The 3,080-nt window shown below is 37.7% G+C and overlaps 1 pseudogene; it reads right to left on the bottom strand.

The window, feature by feature from the left end:
* Positions 1–336: 336 nt before the first annotated feature.
* On the bottom strand, positions 337–1,429 carry LOC120877727 (annotated as a pseudogene).
* Between the last annotated feature and the right edge of the window lie 1,651 nt (positions 1,430–3,080).

Raw genomic sequence — 3,080 nt, 5'->3', positions numbered from 1 at the left:
CTGATATTGACACACTGCCAGGAAAGGGAAGTAGGTATGGACGGTGAAACAGCATAAACTTGCCTGAATGCTTACTGTATTTCTTCGTGGCATTGTGCTTTTCTGGGGTGCTGCCACCTATTATCTGACTTCCAGTGTTTTCACAAAGGAAATTGTGTCTAAATGTTCTTGTCTCCATGTAGGAATGGAGGCTTAGGGATTCCTATTCATCCATCATGCTGATGTTAATGCTCTTCATTAAATCATGTCTCTTTCTGAGGAATTTTGAGTTTTCTTGCACCAGCAATCACATCTCTGAAGGGAAAAGAATGCACTGAACCAAAACTGGGCCCTCCCTCACACTGTCCTCTTTTTCTGCAATACTCTGTGGAAGGCAGCCTTCACTTGAGCATTCCTTACACTGTAGACAAGAGGGTTCAGCAATGGGTTGAAAAGAGTATAAAACAGGAAAAGGATCTTCAGGTGTTCTTCTCGTTGACTGTTGTCGGGAACCATGTAAACGATCATGGCTAAGCCAAAGTAGAACCCAACCACACAGAGGTGGGAGGAGCAGGTGGAGAAGGCTTTCTTGCGGCCCTCCTTTGACTGGATCTTCAGGATGGCCCAGAGAATACGCATATAGGAGACCAACATCAGGGCAAGAGGCCCGACTAAGATAAGAACGCCATCAGCAAAGAGGAACATTTCATTGATCCAGATGTCACCACAGGCCAATTTGAGGACAGAGCGAATTTCACAGAAGAAGTGGTTCACCCTCTGGGGGGCCACAGAAGGGTAATCTTAACAAGAGAATTACTTGGACCAGGGCCAGGACAAATCCACACGCCCAGCAAGCAATGGCCAGGATGGAGCACACTCTCCAGTTCATGATGACCGTGTACTGGAGGGGATGGCAGATCGCCACATACCTGTCATAGGACATCACCAACAAAATCAGATGCTCTACAGAACCAAAACTGAATATGAGAAGCATCTGCAAACTGCATGGGACAAAGGAGATGGTTTTCTTATGTTTTGCTAGATTTGCCAGCAGATTGGGCAAATTGCTGGAAGCATAGAATATGTCAGTGAGGGCCAAGTGGGAAAGGAAGAAGTACATGGGGGAGTGCAGCCTGGAGTCAAAGCAAATGAGTCCCAGGATCATGCCATTGGCCAGCAGGTTGAGCGTATATAACAGGGAGAAGATACCAAAGAGGAGCAACTCCAGATCTTCACTGAGCTGGAATCCCACCAGGATGAATTCTGCGATCTGTGATTGGTTGGCCTCCATTGCCAGTGACAGTCTGCAAAGGACTGAAGTGTGATGGGAAGGTCAGGGCTGAATGGCAAAGAAGATAGGAATTATTTATGTGAACAGAATTCAGAGGAAGCTCATGTTGTCCCTACATCACTGAGTTTTTTTCCTCCAATGTTTCCTCACCTTATTTATTTATTTATTTATTACTATTTAATGTGAAGTAATTCAAATTTTTGGACAAGTATCAGGAATCATAAACAATACTCATATATACATTTCACCAATTCTTCATGTTTGCTTTATGGTATCTTTTGTCTGTATAATATTAATTCTTTGTAGACCACATATGACTAAAATGCTACTATAATCACATATTGACAATTTATTCCCAAACTTTTGAATTTTTTCTCCGTAACATGCATAGTCACTAGTCTGTTTTCAGTATGATTACCAAAAATCTGAAGACATAACTTTAACATGAGTTACTGTTCTAAGGACAGCATTTTCTGCCTCTTAGTCTAAAGTTCAAATCCAATATCACATATCATACTCATTTCCTATAATTTTAAGCATCTAGTCTTTCTTGCCTTGACTCTCATACTTCCGAGCTCTTATTTTGTATGTTTCTCACCTGTTGTTTTCCATTGATTCTCCATATTTTGTTGAAATGAAAATTTTTTAAAGAAAAAAAATGTCATTTTAATGCTTTCCATTAATACACAGATAATGTTAACTTGTACATTGGTGATTTTCACGTGGATTGCTAGGTCAGGATGCTCTCTCCAAGTTATTTCCATTATAAAGTTATTAATCCATAATTTTGAAGTTCCTTCTTCCTTCAGCCTTAAGAAATTTTGACATTAAGTTTTCTTAAGTCTTGTAGAAAAACATGAAATTGGATAAGATGCCAAGAAATAATACCTAAATGAAACATACAAAGTTATCATTGCTAACAATTTGTATATACTGTTTTTATTAGCTGTACATAAATTTTACATATGTAATTAAAATTATATGAGAAGTATTCCTTGTCTATTTCTTTCATTAAGAATAACATCATGTCTGTTTTCCATGACAAATATTTCTCTGCAACATACTCTAAACAGTCATACACTATTTTGTTACATATTATTTTATTTAGTATATTACCTTCTGATTAGGTTGTACGCGAGGTAATGCTACAGTGTTAAATTTTATACATTTTTTGTGTAAACTTGTTTTCTTATACAAAATTCTAGGACTTGGAAGTTCTTGGTCAAATCTATATCTTCCTTTCTGCCTTCCTTTTCCTTCATCTCTTCCTCCTTCCCTCCCTTCCTTTTGTCCTTCCATGCTTCCTTTCATTCTTCTTTCTACCCAGCTGCCTACTTATCATTCTGTCTACCTATTTTAAGATAGTCTAAATAAAATGTGTCCTTTCCAATTGTCATTAAAATAATAGCAGCTCAGGAAAATATAGTATGAATGACAAGGATATGCTATTCTCTATTAGGGCAGTCTAGTAACTGAGCTAGGGAGTTTAAAACTATTTCTCCAACCCTAGTCAGTGAAATTGGCACTCATCCTATCCTATTTTGTAGTAGGACAATTACTTCTATCAAAATGATAATCCTGAGTCTAATAATTATCCATATTGGATGACAGCATAGAAAAGTTTTGGTAAGAAATAACTATATTGTAAAACTCTTACCTATTTCAAAGCAAAAAGTTTACCGTAATTATTACCAGAGTTCTGTTTTCTAGAATCTCAGGTTACTCTACAAATATATTCATCTGTTACATACTATAAGGTTGTTTTGTTCTTTCACCATGTCAGTGCCTTATCCAGAAGAAATGCCTACCT

This window comes from Oryx dammah, unplaced genomic scaffold (genome assembly GCF_014754425.2).
Source record: "Oryx dammah isolate SB20612 unplaced genomic scaffold, SCBI_Odam_1.1 HiC_scaffold_18, whole genome shotgun sequence".
In the NCBI taxonomy this organism is placed as follows: Eukaryota; Metazoa; Chordata; class Mammalia; order Artiodactyla; family Bovidae; genus Oryx; species Oryx dammah.
The sequence above is the reverse complement of the archived record's forward strand: the minus strand, read 5'-3'. Positions and strand labels throughout refer to the sequence as shown.